This window comes from Rissa tridactyla, chromosome 16, assembly GCF_028500815.1.
Source record: "Rissa tridactyla isolate bRisTri1 chromosome 16, bRisTri1.patW.cur.20221130, whole genome shotgun sequence".
NCBI classification, from domain to species: domain Eukaryota; kingdom Metazoa; phylum Chordata; class Aves; order Charadriiformes; family Laridae; genus Rissa; species Rissa tridactyla.
Genome location: NC_071481.1, coordinates 8,370,763 through 8,387,825, shown reverse-complemented (window position 1 = coordinate 8,387,825; position 17,063 = coordinate 8,370,763). Strand labels below are relative to the sequence as shown.

Below are 17,063 nucleotides of genomic sequence, written 5' to 3'. Positions count from 1 at the left end.
CAGGCGCTCTCTCTGCCACCGTGGAGGGGACACCCTCGGGGCTGGAAGGATTTCAAGGGCGAGCATCAGCTTGATTCGGGGCAGGGGTATGCCGCGGTCAAGGCTCCCCATGCTGGGCTCGGAGCCGGCGGTGGATGTTTGCGGGTCTGGGAAGCTGCCGGGTGAAGGCAGGAGGTGACTCATCCCACTCGCGTGCCAGTGCCTGGCGTGGACTTGCCTGATCCTGGGTGGTATTTGCTTTATTTTGCGCTCAGTCGTGCCCCGGAGGGCAGAGATGTTTGCCGAGGGCTGAGCCCGGGCAGGAGGAATGGGGAAAGCTCCAAGCAGGGATGTTTTGGGTTTTTTAATGTTTTTTTTTATTTTATTTTATTTTATTTTTTTTTGCCTGGAGGGTGTTGGAAGGGGATCAGTGGAGGGAAAAGCAAAGAAGGAGGCACTACTATGCCGTGCTGGGTGAAAGAGGGTGCCCAGAGAGTGCTGGAGCTTCCAAAATGAGCTGGAAATGGTGGTTTTTCACAGGTTTGGTGGGGCCAAGCCAGCCTTCGAGGCTGCGAGAGGCTGAAACCCACCTTCTGAACTGCTCTTCCCCTTCCCAGTTTGCCCCCTCTATGCAGGATCTCACCCCCAACATATCACCTGGGGTCACCTATCGGGACCGTCAGGTTTTAGGGCAGTGAACGGACCAAAAGCTTCCTCAAACAATTCCTGGAAGAAAGCAGCCCTTTTCCAGCAATACCCCAATCCTTTCCTCTATTTTCCGAAGTTCACCAACACCTCTGACCCTCCTACTACACTTTTCGCCGTGTGTTTGTGAGCACCTCTGCTGTGCCAGGTACGTGAGGGACTGGAAAAAGAGCTGGTGATGCTCCGAAAGAAGAGCTCGGCGCTGTAAACTCCAGCTGCCCGCGGTGATACTACAGTTCCCAGGTGCTAATAAAGCCAGCAGGAAAAACAGGAGGAAAAACTGAAACGGAGAGGAACCAGAGGCGGTAGGAAGGGCGCGAATCCAGCTGGCACTTGCTCAGACTCGCCAAATCTGCAGGGTTTGTCGGCCAAATTGTCCTATGTGGGGAGTATGGAAGAGAGACCCGTCTGCTTTTTCCTCTTAGGGGAAAAAAAAAAATGGTAAAAGGAGGGCTGGGGGGAGACATAGACTTTGGAGGAGCTTTAAGGCAGAGCCAGGAGCCTGGCTCCTTCGCATGGCTAGCACGCCTTGGGAGCTTCAGCAGACAATATGGTGAAAATGATGGGGTTCTTTTTTTCTTTTTTCCTTTCTAAATGGGCAAAAAGAAGTGATATATCTAAAGATACTGGAGCTGGGAGGCTCGTTCGCAGCTGTGTTTACAGGCAGCTATTTCTGTAGAACAGAGGGAGCCGTAGACGTCAATTTGCTTTTGGTACGAATTTCCTTCCGCACGGAGGGGTGTACCAGGAGAAGTGCCGCGCTCGGGAGTCGGTCGGTGGAATGGCACCGGGCACTGACTCCCCGCCCCCAGCTTTACTCACACCCTAAAAATTATTAAAAGCGAAGTCTTTACGAGCCGTGGAGGGGGATCTGTCTTCCCAGCAGGCTGCAGACGGGAGAGATGTGCTGTGAGCGCAGCAGCTCTCCGGGATGTCTGGAGATCCATCAGTCCTCTGGCAAACCCCCTACCAGGATAAAAGTTCCTCCTTTGTTCTCCCGTTTTCGGGGAGCTGGGTATTATTTGGCCTTTTGCGGAGGTCATTCTCATTTCTCTCTTTAGCTGTCCTGGTGGGGAATCGGCAGTCGAACTGGCAGGCGGTAGGCTGCAGAGCAAAAATGGCTCAGGAAAAAAAAAATACTTGGAGCCCCCTCTTGTAGCTAAATATTTGTTCCTGGCCACAGATGGAAATAGTCCCCATTTGGGTCTTCTTTACGGGCTGGCAACGCTTGGTGGGGATTTTTTCCTCCAAAAAAACCTCATCGTTTTCCATTTCACCCCATTTCCCACAAGCAGTTTGAGGTAGCTGCGAGCTCACCTCCTCCCAGGCGTTTCCCTGTGCAGAACGAAAAGCACAAAGGGAAAATAAAGAGCACTCGAGTCGTCTTCCCTCCACCACCGGCTCCACTAATAACTTCTGGCACTACGCAGTGCGCTTGTTTGGTGCGGCTGTGCCCTGTAGATAGCACTTCAGTCAGTAAGAAACTATTCCAGTTGCACGGTTACTCTTACTGGAGGCCACCGTGGCGGCTCAAGCGGCTTTGGCAGCTCGCAGGAGCTTTTCTTCGGAGATCACACCTCGCAGGAGGGCGAGGCTCGGGGTACACTGCAGCCCTCGTGCGTCGGCGTGCACAGGCGTCACGTCCCAAACCTGACCTGCACAAATCCAATTGTTTAATAATTCCGAGTCTGACTCAAAAGGCAAAACGGACTCAAGACCCTTCTACCCATTTTTGGCCACCGGGTGCTGTGCTGCGTCTTGCTGTTGTGAACACCACAAAGTCAGTCCAGATTCTCCCCCTTCAGATTTGTATTTTAAAACTCAAAATTACGCAAAATGGGGCTGTTGCGGAGATGTGGATAGATGTGACTCATTGGGTGGGTTTTCTTCAGCGCGCAAGACCCCATCATTCTTCTGTCGACTTCCAGTTGCAGCACTAGTTACTCGCCAAGCGCCTGAACATACCACCAAGAGAGCTGTGTAACAAAAGAAGCTTTTCACATTTAAACGTTTGTGATTGCTTTAAAGTATTACTGCAGCTACTACGAGGATGCAGCAGACGGGACACAAATAAGCTATGGAAAACTTTCTCACAGCAGCCGGCGTACCTCAGGCTGGGTGACCTGGGATGGCAATACCTGCCAGCGTGGAGAAGGTGCTGGGAGCGTTTCCCTGGGACGTGCGGCGCGGCAGGAACGTCGGTAGGTGCCAGGCGGCTGGAATGAGCCCTCGGGAGCCAGCGGTGGGGCAGGACAAGTCAGGACAACCCAGCAGCTGCTTGAATCTTCTCTGAGGTCCTTTTTATCTCCCTGAGACGGCACAAACCGCCTTTGCCCCTGCCGAGCTCAGCCCGGCGGTGGTCGTGAGCAGGGCTGTGAAACACTGAAGATGGCAGCGACACGGCAACCCTTGGGGGTGGCGAAGGCATGGTGTGGGGGCGTGAGGAGGATGCCTGCCCCCCACCAGGGCAGGCCTAGACAGCCCTCCCTACACTGATCCCCATGGCCAGAGGTGGGCTGCTGGGCCTCCCTCACAGCCGCCACATCTCCCTCAGGGCTGCCATGTCACCTTCAGGGCCACTAGCCATCCCCCACAGCCGCCACGTCACGCTCGGGGCCACTGGCTTTCCCTCAGAGCTGCCACGTCACTTTTGGGGCTGCCAGCCCTCCCTCACAGCTGCCATGTCACCCTCAGGGCCGTCGGCCCTCCCTCAGAGCCACCATGTCACCTTCAAGGCTGCCAGCCCTCCCTTACAGCCACCATGTCACCCTCGGGGCTGCTAGTCCTCCCTCAGAGCTGCCATGTCACCCTCAGGGCCACCAGCCATCCCTCACAGCCGCCATGTCACCCTCGGGGCTGCTAGTCCTCCCTCACAGCCGCCATGTCACCCTCAGGGCTGTCAGCCCTCCCTCAGAGCCACCATGTCACCCTCAAGGCTGCTGGCCCTGCCTCAAAGTCGCCATGTCACCCTTTGGGGCGCCGGCCCTCCCTCACAGCCGCCATGTCACCCTCAGGGCTGCCAGCCCTCCCTCAGAGACACCATATCACCCCACTAGGGCCGCCAGCCCTCCCTCACAGCTGCCATGTCACCCTCAGGGGTCCCAGCCCTGATGAGGCGCTGCGGCCCTGTCCAGTCCCCCCGGGAGCCTGCGATGTGGCTGGGGAGGCCATAAGGGCTGTCAACAGGGCTGGGGGTGAGTTTTTGGGCAGGGGGAAAGCCGGGCCCCCCTCACAGCCGAGGGTCGCTGAAGTCTTTCCGGGCCCAGCCGAAACCGCCCGAAGCTGCGGCCTCGCCGTTACCGAGAAGTTCCGAAGAGAACCGAGCGCCTCCCGAGGATTCCCGAAGCTTCCCGAACTCCCTAACGCCCTCGGTGTCCGGAAAGAGCCGAAGTTTCCCGAGCGCTCGAGGGTCACGGGAGGTGCCGGGCTGAGCGCGGAGGGAAGCGAAGGGTTGCGGAAAGAGCCGAAGGCTGCCGAGCAGCTCCGAAAAGAACCGAAGGTTGCCGAGCACCACTCGCCAGCGAGAGACTCCGGAAAGAGCCGAAGGTTGCCGAGCGGCGGTGCGCCGAGCGTCTCCGGAAAAGGCCGAAAGTTGCCGAGCGTGTCCGGAAAGAGTCGAGGTTTGCCGAGCGCTGCTCGCCAGCGAGGGTCTCCGGAAAGAGCCGAAGGTTGCCGAGCGGCGGTGCGCCGAGCGGCTCCGGAAAGAGCCGAAGGTTGCCGAACGCCGGTGGGCCGAGCGGCTCCGGAGCGGCCCGAAGGCGCCCGAGCGTCCGTCCTGCCGGACTGCTGGAGGCGGCCGCAGCGCCATGTTTGATGCTCCGCTACTTCAGTGAGGAAAATCCGCCGGCATCGCCCGAGAGCCGCCACCGCGAAGGGCTCCGCTGCCCCCGGGGAGGGGGACCGAGACCCCCCGCCGCCGGCGGCTCATGAGCAGCGCGGCCTGAGCCGCCGCCTCCCCCCCCTCCCCTCCCCGCCGGCCCCTCTCCCGTCCCCTCCCCGCGCCGAGCCCTCCGGGAGGCGCGTTGTCACGGAGACCGGCGCCGGTGCCGGCCCGCCGCGCTGCCCCGGCCGCCGCACCGGCCCCCGGCCCGCTCCCCGGCTCCCCCCCGGCCCCGGCCCCGCTCCCCGCCGGGGGGTGGTGGCTCGGCTTGGCGATGAGTTTACCGCAGAAGGCGGCTTTGAAACCCGGCGCGGCGGCGGCGGCGGCGGCGGCGGCGGCGGGGACCGGCCCCGGGAGCGGGGCGGCGGCAGCGGCGGCGGGGCCGCCTCCCCCCCCGGCTCCCCCTCACCCGGCGCCGGCGCCTCACCCCACCATCAGGGCCTTGCCGCCCCAGCCGCCCCAGCAGTATCCTTTGCCCCGGGTGAGGCGGGGGGGGGGGGGAGGCGAGGGGCCGCGGGGGCCCCCTCAGCCCCAGGGGGGGTGTGTGGGGGGGTGTGGGGAGGGGGCGGCCCGCGGGGGGTGGGGGTGGCGGTTGGGGGGGTCCCCACTCCTTTATGTGTGTGTGTGTGTTTGTGTGCCCCCCCCTTCCCCGCCGTGTAAAGGGGGGGCTGCACCTGCTGGGGGGTGCGGGGACCCCCCTCTCTGCCGACGGGCTGGTTTGGGGGGTCCCCCCCCTTTCCTCTGGGGAAGGCAGAGGGTCCCCCTTCCCCTCACCCCCTCCCCCCCGAGCAGCGGTGACCCCCAAGGGTAAACTTTTAATTATAAATCCCTCCTCAGTTTTGCCTCCGCTCCTGCCCAGGTAAGTGCTTTGGTTTTCTTGTGGTTTTTATTTTTCCAGGCGAATTTAAACCCTTTTTTTTTTTTTTTTTATATTTTTTTTATTTTATTTCCCCGAGCCGGGGCCGATTTTGCTGCGACTTATTTATTTAATTTAATTTCTTCTTATTATTATTTTTTTTTTTTTTTCTTAACTTGGCTGGGGGTGGGGTGGGGGGGGCGAAATCAATCTCAGGTGGCACGTCGCCCCGAGCCGCTTTCTGGGCGCGATGGCGAGGAGAAGGCTCCCACTCAAAATACACATATATATATATATATATATAAAAAAATATATATATATATCCCACTGGCAAAAACGGCCACGCAACTGCTACAAAAGAGAGGCCGGCGGTGGCGGCTGCTGCGAATGTTTTTTAAAGGTCTTGGGTTCTCTGCTGCGACTAGGCCCCACGTCAGGAGGGAAATACTGCAGGGATCAGCAGGAAAGTGGGGTGGCCAGCCCGCCTGCCCGGGGGAGGTTTTGTTTCCAGCCTCCGACAGCATCCCCTGGAAAATTGGCTTTTTTTTTTCTTCCCCCCCCCCCCCCCCCCCCTTCCCCCCCTTTCCCCACCCCCCCCAAAGTTGTTTTGTTTTTGGTTTTGTTTTGGTTTTTTTGGGGGGGTGGGGTGGGGATTATGAAGTTAAAAACACGCTCAGTGAAAATATCACTAGCGTGTTAGTCCGGGCGTGCGGTGCAGGGCACAAGCAGGAGCGTGTTTTGCTATTTATCGGTGGCGGCGGCTTACATTTTTAAGGTGGAAGTGTTTTGTTTTGGTTATTTTTTCTTTTTTTTTCTTTTTTTTTTGCTGAGGGCTGTTTCAGCTGTGTGGTGGTGTGTCTGTGCTCTTCAAGAAATGTGTTCCCTGTGCATAAGCATTTTTATTGCTCTCACTTTCATTTTTGAGGTGGGAAAACCGAGCCCTTTTATAATCAGTTTAGGTCCATTGTTTTCTTCAGCTTCCGGCAAGAATCATTCTTGCCATGACCACAAATACGTTGCTTAAATCATGAGACTGTTGACGTTACAGATTTGTTTGGGTCAAGTGAAAAAAAAAAAAAAAACCCAACAAAATCCAACCCAACAAAACCTCTGAAGGTTTTGGAGAGTGCTGCGGAGGGCCGGACTCTCCGCTGGGTGTTTTTTTGGCCAGCTTGTGCTATTCGGTAACGCCAGCGTGTGCTTTATTTTTGTGTGTGTGGGGGGGAAACAAAACCCAAAGTGGGAAGGTGCTGTCATGGCAAAGTCAGCGGGATGGTGGTAAGGAACTGTTGCTCAGGGGAGATTTTGCTCAGTTTTGAGTGATGTGCCAAGTGTTACGGTGGGAACGCTGGCCAGCGTGCACCTAAGGAGTCCCCGCTCAGCTGATCTTCCCAGCAAGGTGCTGGTTTGTCTGGAAAGAGTTTTTTTTTTGTTTTGTTTTGTTTTTTTAATGGGAAACGTGATGCCTGACAGTTGAAGGGATGAAGTTTGCCTGGGTCTGGGATCAGGAGCGTGCTGGGCTTTCCAAAGCACTTTTATTTTCGAGTAATCATTAAAAGCGCCGTGGAGGGACTTGACTGACTTCTCCGACCTCGTTGAGGGTGAGCTTTGGTGGTGGTTTGCCGGAGCGGCTGTGCTGCCGTAGCCGGGACAGGAGGACACCGTTGGTTTTGGTGAGCGTTGTCACAAAACGCCTTGCCGTGCGCGAGGGGATGAAGCTTGGCTTTACCTCTGAGCACAGCCTGAAAATAAAAAGCCTTGGAAGGAACCGGCGAGACCCCAAAGGAGCCAGAGACAGTGTGGCCGCGTGTCCCATCGCCGGGACCCAACTTGACGCCCAGGGCAAGAGGAAACGGAGAAGCGTTAGGTAGATGTGACAAGCTGACGTTACAAAGGTGGGGACGTTAGAATGGTCGAGTCTAATTTTTATTTATAGCCATGCCTGTTTTGAAAACATACTGTGTTTGACTGATACTGCCTCTTAACTTTTAAACTGAATAATCTGGCCGTGTAATATATACAAACGGTGTGTTCTTGATACCTTTTGGGTGAGCTGTGTTCAGGTGTCCTGGCTGGTTTTTTTGTGTTTTTTTTTTTTTTTTTTTTTCCCTCCGCCGAAACTTGTGCGCTCTTTCAGGTAGTAAATAAAAACTGTTACCTTTGCGAAGAGCTGCCGCAAAAGCGAGGCGTGGGGGAGCATAGTTCATCTCTGATTTACTGGAGTGCGGAGGGTCATCCGAGTTCAGCCTTATTTTTAGCTCTGTTTGTTTCTTTTTTTTTTTTTTTTTTTCCCCTCTTCCCTCTCTGTTTTGATAGGAGTGTTGAGACAGCGTTACCCCACAGCAGATAAAGAAGAGTCGCAGGTTTCTTCTGGCAGCTCCGAGCCGAGCGCTGCACGGTCTCCTCCTCACGGCAGCGCCAGGGTTTATTTGTTGATGTGAAGGATTATTAGATGGTCATAGGTAGATTTGAGGCTCCAGCTTGGGCTTTTTTTTAAACTGGAACGTTTTCCGCGTGGTGAGCTTTGCGTCTTTGGAAATACGTGTGGTTTTAGTACTTAATACATCATGAAATTAAATGGCTGTCTGTATAATTGAAAAAAGAAGAATTGGGCGAGAACGAGCTGTAGGAAAAAGCTGCTTGCTCCGTGTGCGTTATAGAAAGGCATTAGCCAGGGAAAAGAAAAATACAGGGGGAAGAAGGAATCTTTAAAAATTATTTCTTGAAGGAAAGCAAATCTGGAGAGTGATGGACACAAAGAACAGGAATGTTTTGACGGGAGTTCCGTTCTGTTACGTGCTGAATAGGAAGTTACTGGATCTGCTGACAAGACAGAGCTTTGAAAAGTTTCCTTGACACAGTGGCTTCAAGAAGGCAAATTTTCTGTGGAAAAGTAAGTTGGGATAACATTGTGGCTCTGGTAGTGGTGAGTGTTCAATGAGTATTCAGTCAGACCTGATTTGGGGAAGAAATTGTGCTCAGAAGTTGTCAGTGTGGACAAATCCTCCGTTTCCGACCCTCCTTTGGGAGGGCTGGGCGAGGGAGGGTGTAACTGTGGCCGCGAAGTGACACGCGGAGGGATGTTATCAACAATAAATCCCCACCTGCCCACCTTTGCTTTGGCTTTCAGAGTGCCTCCGAGGAATGAGTTCCAGATGAAGTCGATCGTTCCGTAGCGAGACTTCTTCCATAAAAATGTAGAATCATGAAGGTACGCTCCGGGCTGAACCTCACCGCAGACCTTTGTGCTTTTAACCTGCGTGCTAAACGACACCGTGTTTCTTGACTCTCCCTCATGCTCCCGCTGAAGAGTGGAGTATTTTTTGGTGTGTGTTATAATAAGCTGCTCTTTAAAAAGTCCCCACGCTGTGAATAAATTTTGTGGATCAATATAATTAGGTCACCAGTTTCTTCCCAGCCCCAGCCCAGACATGGGCAAACATTGCGCTAGAAAGGACAAACGGATTGATTTGGGTTGAACTCGGGTAACGTGGCGCGTCTGCTGGCTCTTCAGGGTTAATGTAACGCTCTTCCTCGGAGCCAAAGTAGAGCCATCTTGGGCTCTGGGCTGGTGGCAGTAGGTTTTTGTTTTCTTTTCCAAACTTCCTTGCGTTTGGAGGGAGTTCAGCTTCCTGGTTGTTGATGGTCTCTGTGCAGGCACCAGTAAACTTGACCTTAATAGATCGCCATCGCTGTTTCGGCGTGGGGTTGGGTAGCTCTGGGCACGGGTATTTTTCAGGTTGTTGCAGCGGGGCAATCGCGGCAGGTTCAGGATGGGCTTTAACAGGCGGTCATTTAAAATCTGTCTCCTCTTCCCCCGCTTTAATTCCGTTTCTGAGAAGCGGAGAGGAAGGGTCAGCGTTTGGGGGCTTTTTGTGTGAAGTACATCATCGCTGTGCGTGGAAACCTGGGTTTTTCTAAAGTTGCCTTGGTAATTGAGTGTCTCTTTTAGTTTTTCCTGAGTTGCTTTAGCTAACTGTGCTGTAGTCCCTTTCAGAAAGCGGAGTGCTGGTTCCTGCTCTGTTGGGTGGCATCTTCTGGATGCGAGCGGCTTCCCAAAAGCCCAGGAGAATGGCAAGAAATCCAGGATGGCTTTCAGGAATGGAAGAGACTGTGTGAAGTCGGGGTGAGGTTCTGGCAGCGCTCACCCAGAGTTTGGATGGGGGCCAGGCCATGCTGCTGGAGTAGGCCTGCATTGGTAATCTTCTAGTTAAACTAAGACCGTTGAGGTGGATTTGAGTGCGTGGGGTTTTCAGTCTTAGTGAGCAAAGAGTTGAGCTGGAAGAGAAAGTGCCCAAGAATTTCTCCGAGGAGAACATCTTCAGCGTGCGCTGAAGGATCAGGGTCTCTGGGTTGCTGCGATACCCTCTGGGAGTTGTGAGCCAACGCCATCGTCCCTCCCCGCTTGCTTCCATTGCGAGTGGCTTTTTTCCGGAGTATGTGATGCAGCGTCTCTATGTGCTCTCCGGGGTTTATCTCTTGATGACTTTGAAGATGAGGACCCAGGGATTAGGAAGTCAGCGTGAAGAGCGTGATGGTGTCTGTGGTGCAAAGCGCCGTGCCTCCCTGCGCCTCGGCTGGATCGCCTCTGTCTTCTGGGCGGCTTTTACGTTGACCTGGAACTAAGAGGCGAACACGGTCAGAAGTCCTCTTCCAGGTGCCGGCGGCAGCCGCTCGTGAGGAAGGGCGTTCGGAGCATTGCAGTCATGAAAGGGAAGGAGTGGTGAGAGGTGGGAAAGAGGGGAGGAACGGGGCTGAGATCAGAGGTGTTCCTCGCTCTCTGGTTCTTTGAGTTCAGGAATGAGCTTTCTGAAGTCGCGGCTGGCTGAAGGGGAAGAAGGGACAGCGGCGTTCCCTGAGAAGTGTTCCATGTAGGAGTGTCTGAAGCCGTGGAGACCCTACATCTGGGGAGGGTATGCAGCAGGAGAGAAGCTTTGGAAATGCGGAGACTTTCCCTGCCGCTCCATGGTAGTGGCTTTTCTGCAGGGGAGGAACGGGCACGCGTTTGTGAGAGTATTGCCAAAAAATTAAGTGCTTTTAGACCTCTCTGCCATCTCCCCTGTTGATGTTCCCCAACCTTGGCATATCTTAGCGTTCTTTCAAGCAGAAGTAGCTTTAATTTATTTAATGACAAAAGCTAATCATGTTATAGCGCAGATATGTCACTTTACCAACTTTGTAAGATTTTTGTGGTGGAATGTCTTGGAGAAAAGCATTCTTCCAAAGCTGTGATTTCAGATGGCCTATTTTCTTCTCATATCTGAAGACATGACTGTGTAACGTTCTCTGGCCGAAGTCTGCGGGAGAAGGTTGCTTTAGCCATTTAAATATATATGTTTTTAATGTGCAGTATTGATTTTTGGAGCACCGTTTGTGTTTTTTGTCTATAGTATGGTAAGAAGCCGGTGAGAGAGTAACAGGAGGCTTAGAACAAAAAACCTCCGTTTTAGATATCGGGACGTAGAAGGATTTTCATCTGTGTGTATGGGTTTTGTCCATCCTCTTGGGGTGGAAGGCTCTTTCCTGTCGTTAGCAAATGCTGGGATGTGTCGAGCTGCTGCGTTTGCTCCATTTTTGTTCCGTAGTAAGAGTTGAGCAGTGAAGATCCCTCTTTAGAAGTCGTAGGTAACCTATATTTTCTTTCTCTCCCTAATCTGGCAATTTCAGGGCTAGTCAACTGTCAAGTTTAGTTGTGTGTAAATCCGCTAATATGATTAGAGTTGCTGGAATTTTTACTCTGGGGAATTATAGATGGGTAGTATCACTGTTTTACAGGCATTTCTTTAGTAGGGAACTTTATATGTGGCTTGACTGTGTCTGCTAGCTATTGCAAAGGCTTTTCTGGAATGAATGGGAAAGAGAAAACGGGCGTTTGTTACAGGGCATGAGGACGTGGGTGGAGGAGTTGCGTGCCCCATGGTCTGGGGGAACCAGGGGAATTAATTTTTCTTTTTTTTTTTTAAGGGAATGTTGTTGATATGACTTCACATGGTACTGTGGTGTACACTTGTTGGTAATTCCAAGAACCTCTCCTGTGTACAGCTTTCCTTTCCAAACGGCGGACTTGGTTTTGCCTCCCAAATAGGAAATGATGATGTGGAACAGCTGGAAGAAGAAAATAGAATGGGTTCTTAAAAAAGGAAAGGATCAAAGGGAGGAGAGCAAAATGAGCTTTTAGGCTAGTGAAATTTTCTAGTGCATGTTATTCTTATGTTTTATTATATACGTTTGGAAGATGTCCCAGAACACGCTCTCTCCCTTCGTAGTAGGTGATGGCACGCTGTTGCTGATGGGACCTGAGTCAAATTGCTGTTGGGCATGTAACTAGGTTAATGGGACAGCAGGTTTTTTTTTTCTTTCCTGAAAGGAAAATTACATGCTCCCTATTCTGTTTGTACCTGAAGAATTGTTTTTTACCTTGGTTTGCTGTGTAGTCATCTGAGGTGAAGAGAAAAGGACGAGTTTCCCCACACCGAGATCGTATCAGGTTTCTGCTACCAAAAATAATGCGTTTCTGCTGTTGGTTGTACCACCTTTGTGTATCCTTTGTCTGGATGAGAGTTAAAATATTTCTAGAGCTTTAAATATTCCCGAAGAAAAGCAAAGTGGCTTCTAAAATGTGCATCTTGAAAGAAAAACATAGCCAGTCCTCGACCGATACCAGTAGCGTTCTCCAAAACCGTCGGCAAAGTGTTGAAATGGGCTGGGACTTGTTGAGATGCACGGGGCAGCTGCTCCGTTCCAGGCGGCTGAACTCGGCAGGAATGAGACTCATCCTCTGGAGTAAGAGTATCTGCATGGGAATTACTCTAAAAAGTCAGAAACACGAAGACTATCTGTGCTTTTATCAGAGGAGCGGACTTGATGTGGTACATCGTCGGGGTGGTAGGAAAAGAAATCTCGCTGCCGATCTTTGAGTTTGCTCTCGATGCTGTGAAAACACCGAGCGAGGAAGAGTTAATGCAGTTAAAGATCTTAAATAATGCGGGTTTTCCTGAGTTTGGAAAACTTTTGGGAGGTGGAAACTGATAAACGTTGCATGGATTCTCTCTTTTTCCAGTTGTGAGATGATGATTGTGTATTTGTTTGTGTTTCGGTTTGATTTACACGTGAGAGTGACTGTGCAGGGAGTTACTGAGTTACTAAGAGTAGTCTGATTTAAATGTCTGTGTTGCTGGTGGCGTTTGAAAATCCATTTGAACTAATGCTATGGCTGCGGTAATGGTGGTCTGAAAAAGAGATTTCCCTCTTTTATGCATTATTAAGAAGTCGTAGAAGTTACTGTGCCTTGAAACAGGCATTTTTCTGGTCTGATTTTGTTCTTTCACCGAAAAGCAAAAATGACAGGAGTCTTCGGTCTTTTCAGGCTAAGCAGGAGACTCTTCCTATAAGCATCAAAGGAAAAGTGTTGGTTTTTTTTTTTTAGTGATACTACTTACAGCTTTGGGTTTTTTTTAGTCAGCCACTGTCTTTGAAAGGCTCCGAACATCCTGAGGAAATATTAAAAAAAAAAAAAAAAAAAAGTGCATTTCTACTAAGCGGCGAGACCCAGCCCTGCTGTCCGTGGACTATCACGAGGTGTTCTACAGGACCATCAAGTCCAACGTGAAATTCAGAATGAAATCCGGTCTGAAAACTTTCTGTAAGTCTTGAACTCTGCGTTGTGATGATGTACAGGGTGCCTGAGGCTTGGCACCGGGCACTTTGTTTTTGCAGCGTGCAGCCGGTGAATTTGGAGAGACTCACTGTCTGTGTTATGTTTGAAAGGGAACTCGGCAGGGTGCTATAGCCGAGGGTAGATAACCTGTACCACTTATCTGGGGGGGAAGTCAAGAACTGAACTCAAAAAGCATTTAAAGCATGTTTGTTGTGGCTTTTAATGTGAAATTCGTGGTGCGTCTCGGACTCCGGAGTACGCTGGGAAAGGGATTTCAGCAGTTGGTGATCGATGCCCGGTTTTGGCACAGCGAAGTTTGTGTAGACGGCTCTTTTGGATGTACTGTTCCTTGAGCTGGTGAGGCATCTTCCGACTTCATCTCTCTGTAGAATATAAAGCTGGCTTCGGTTTGCACCGCCCTTTCTTGCCGGTGCTTACGCAGGTACAAATACTCGTCACTGGATGGTCTCTCTTCAAATACTTCACTTCTCTGGACTCTGTGTTTTGTATTCTAGATTTGCAAAGTGCAAATAATTCGACTGTCAGCCTGTCTGTACAACTCGGGTCTTATGTTTTCCTTCAGCGTTGTGTCTTAAAGTAGATTTCAAAGTGCTTTTGTGTCTGTGTCTTCAAAAGAAAAAAAAAAATCTAGTTTTTGTTGATACGGAAATATCGCAAAGCGTAATTTTCGATGAGCTTAAGCTGTGCAACTTAATTGTATTGATTACGCTTCCCGAACACTTTTTTAAATTTAAAAAAAAGTTCATCTGCACAGATAGAGCACTTTATGTTTAAATATTTAGTTCGGAGGTTGTGCACCGAGTTTGACCTGAAATGGTTCCCATTCTCCCCCCAAAAACTTCCTGTTTTGTTGCAGTGTCTGTGGCAGCGGTACCTGGCATTGCAGGCGTTCACCGAAACAATTGTTCCGGCACTTGGCACGGTCCCCATCGCCGCTTGCTGAAGCCAAAGCACACTTTATCCACTCAGGCTGACATTAAGATCATTAAGTAAATGAATGAATTGTACTGTCACCAAATTCCCATTCTGGCAGCCAAAGAACATGTGAATTTTATAGCCGGGACCTCTGTCCAGAATGTCTCATTGAATGGCCTGGATGCCAGGAGTGGGAACAGTCAGCAAAAAGCTTTCGAGTAAAACGTCTGTGCCTTAATGAGAATTATGGTGCGGAGCGGTGTAAAAGCCTGAATTACTAGACATCTGATCATCCAAGATGAGTATTAATCAACCTGTGAAGGGCGTGTAGAAAGAAACTGGAGCACAGCAATAAAACATGGGAGCGGGAGAGCGCCGAAGAGGGGGTGGAGAGCTGCTTCTCCGTTGGCAACGCAGGTCGGTCTTGCTGTCTTGAAGGAGTTTGTTGGGGGAAAAACGCAGCCAAGCCGGGAAGTGTTGAAAGCAGGGATAACACTTGGGCTCCATCAGGGAGTTTGAGGTCTCGCTGGTTGAGCTGAAGTGCTAAAGGGTCAGTGAGGGTTTGGAAGATGTTGGAGAAGCCTGCTGAACTTCCACCTCTGCGAGGAGAAGGTTGAAAATACTTTCTCCAAGGAGGAGAGTTCACTCGTCAGGCTCAGGTTGCTTTTTATTGTGGTCTGTCTGCATCTATGTTTTTGTTATGTTGCGCTTAAGAGAGTGTTTTTCCTTAGGAATAGGGGACATAAAAGACCTGTAGCACCTGCAGTTGCTGCTGGTGGGTCAAAAATGTCTCCGAATCAATCGTAAAGGAAAAAGTGGAAGTGTGTTTTGACCAGTTAAGTTGGGGAACTGGGTAATTGCGTGTCTGCGGGCTGCTTGCGCTGCAGCCCCAAATAACACCAGAGATGCTCTGCACAAGGGATAACTTAAAATGTTTGATTCGGTCCATTCCCCTTCTGAAGTGTAGCAAAACATCAGTGTTTAAGACCAAACTCAGTGCTTTTGTACTGGAACAAGTAATTTTCTCAGTCTTCTCTTCCTCTCCTCCCCATACCTTAGTGTTTGTCTTGGTTACGGTTAATCTGATAAAAGGCTGCTAAACTAGCACTGGGGACCAACGTGGTCTGCGGTGCAATCGTGTTTTAACAGGTGATGTCGCTCATTGCCGTGGTGACGATGAAAGCCAAGTGGTTGGGTAACGTTGAGAAGTTCATAATCTTTGAAGACCTGCTACGAATAGAGTGATAACGGCAGTTTCCGTGCAGTCTGAAACCAGCAAAATCGGGGTTTTTCACTAACCAGGCAAGGAGCAGTCCTGCCTGCTGCGGTGCTCGGTGACCCCTCGGTGCAAACGGTCCCGAGCAAGGAGAAGGCAGGGACAAGTCCTGAAATTCCCTTCTTTCCCATCTGGGATGGCAGATCGGGTACATCTTCGCCGACTTCTACCTGCGTGTTGATTCAGCTGTGTAGCATTGCTTCAGAGGCCGCTTTGTGCCATACGTGTGCTTGGAAGCCTTCCTTGCTGGCCATGCGTGGCAGATGCCGCCTTCCCTCCGTGTTTTACCTCTGCGTTAGTGGCCCGAATTCAACAGGCAGAGCTAATGGAAGTCAAACCAGCGTTTCTTTTAAATGAGAAATGCTCGCAGACTAATTTACTGCTCATATTCAGGCTCATCTGGGATAAATATATTGTTGCTATTACTCTTTTTCTTCAAGCACCCTGTGGAGGTGTGTGTAAAGTGTGCAACTGAGAGCCCTTATGAGGGAAAATTGAACGTGTGGAGGATTGGACTGAGGAGACCCAGAGCTCCTGTCCAGCCTGTATCCCTCTGTGAACTAGGGGGTTTTTGCAGCAGTGTAAGACACGCCATGCTGTCTTCCCGAGACGCCTGCTTTTTCGGGATTTCATTTTGTATGACAGGAGATTTTAACTCGGGAGAAGCCTTAACCTCCGCATGTGGCAAGAGGGTACTTAACGATTTCATTTCATTTTGATAAAGTGCCGAAATAAAGATCGTAGGGGGGAAATCGTGAGGCCTTAACAGAGTTGGGAGTCGAAACGAGCATTAATGCTCTTGAGAAGCGTACTCGTAGAATCCGTTGCTCGGCTGACGGAAGGACCATCAGTCTGGGTGACAGCACTGCTGTCACCGCGACCGCTTCCTGACAGATTGACCAGCAGAGCATTACATTTTCCCATGAAGTCACAGCATGCAGTATTAGAGACACGGTAGGAAACGTGGCCGAGTGAATGAGATGGTAAACTCCTAGGCTGTTTGATATTCATGCTTATCACACGGCTACAAAGCCTGGCTTGGAAATAGATGGTTGCTGCTGGAGGGTCCCAAACCCCCAGGGATGCGACAACTGCCGTCCCTGTGGAGAAGAGGCGTGCGTGGGTTGTAGCCTTGTCAGCTATAGTAGCTTATTTGTGATTTTTTTTTTTTTTTTTTTTTTTGGGTACGAAGTTTGAGGTAAGTGGGCTGGGGGAGTTCTGAGTTAATGACGTGCATAGGAAGATAAAAATAAGTAAGCTGTTTTTTAGTGCATCACAGAAATTTTAGACTCTGGGGTGAAAATTGCCACGAACGAGCGCTGTAGTAGTTGTGTCTGCATTGGGAACGCTTTTTTTTTTTTTTTTTTTTTTTTTTTTTCCCCAGTCTTGTGACAACATGCCCCCAGATGGGGATAATTGCTGGTGCTAAAGGGAAGCCAGAGACATATGGTTTAATGTATGAATTCAGTATGAGGGAAGGTAGGCTGTAATACCCACGTGGACATTTTCAGGCTGTAAGCTGAATAAAGGCTGAGTAAAAGCTTGATAACCTTCCTCTGCCATGAGATGGGTGTCCTCCTCTGCCTTCACCTGTGCGTCTTTTCAGTTATGTCATCTGGCCTTCTCCGCTTTCTCTGCTTGGACTTTAATGGTCTTAACTGGTTATGTGTTTGCAGCATAAACTCAGTGTAGAAATAACTGTGTGTGTGTTAAGTAACTGTTGTGAAGGAAGAAAAAAAAAAACAACAATCAACCAACCAAACCCACAAAGCAA

The 17,063-nt window shown here is 50.8% G+C and overlaps 1 long non-coding RNA gene across 4 annotated transcripts; it reads left to right on the top strand.

Moving 5' to 3' along the window:
* Window positions 1-6,004: 6,004 nt before the first annotated feature.
* Window positions 6,005-16,407, top strand: LOC128918209 (uncharacterized). Of its 4 annotated transcripts, none has more exons than XR_008469462.1 (6): window positions 6,005-7,315; window positions 7,737-8,313; window positions 8,551-8,746; window positions 9,408-10,143; window positions 10,219-10,333; window positions 11,385-16,407. It is a non-coding gene; the product is annotated as an uncharacterized LOC128918209 (long non-coding RNA). The 4 variants fall into 4 exon arrangements; XR_008469461.1 differs by having other exon boundaries at window positions 9,408-10,333; window positions 11,385-13,062; window positions 13,955-16,407; XR_008469463.1 differs by lacking the exon at window positions 10,219-10,333 and having other exon boundaries at window positions 9,408-9,618.
* The last annotated feature ends 656 nt before the right edge of the window (window positions 16,408-17,063 follow it).